Source organism: Penaeus monodon, chromosome 25 (genome assembly GCF_015228065.2).
Source record: "Penaeus monodon isolate SGIC_2016 chromosome 25, NSTDA_Pmon_1, whole genome shotgun sequence".
Taxonomy (NCBI): domain Eukaryota; kingdom Metazoa; phylum Arthropoda; class Malacostraca; order Decapoda; family Penaeidae; genus Penaeus; species Penaeus monodon.
In genome coordinates, this window is record NC_051410.1 from 22,426,408 (window position 1) to 22,426,782 (window position 375).

The window sequence follows — 375 nt, forward strand, 5'->3', positions numbered from 1 at the left end:
GAAATAAACTGCTGGAAGAGAAGACAAAAAGTGGTTCCATGTTAAAAGAAAAATGAAATATTGAACGAAATACAGAGATTAAATAAATGATGACAAGATTAAAACAATCCAAAATTTTACAACATAAATTACGATAAATACCATTATTTGGGGGTAAATTAAAATTTATTGAATAGGTTCCCTCCAAAAAAAAAAAAAATATTGATATTGATAAAAAAAGAAGAAGAAAAGCCGGCTATAAAATTGGGCAACTTTTACTAAAATAAGAAAACCAAAACAAACAAAGAGAACAAGCTCGTGGAAGCCCGTTGTAGGAAGACCGAGGCGCCGCCGAGACCATCAAGCTTGAGAAATAAAGGTGCAACTCAAAATACC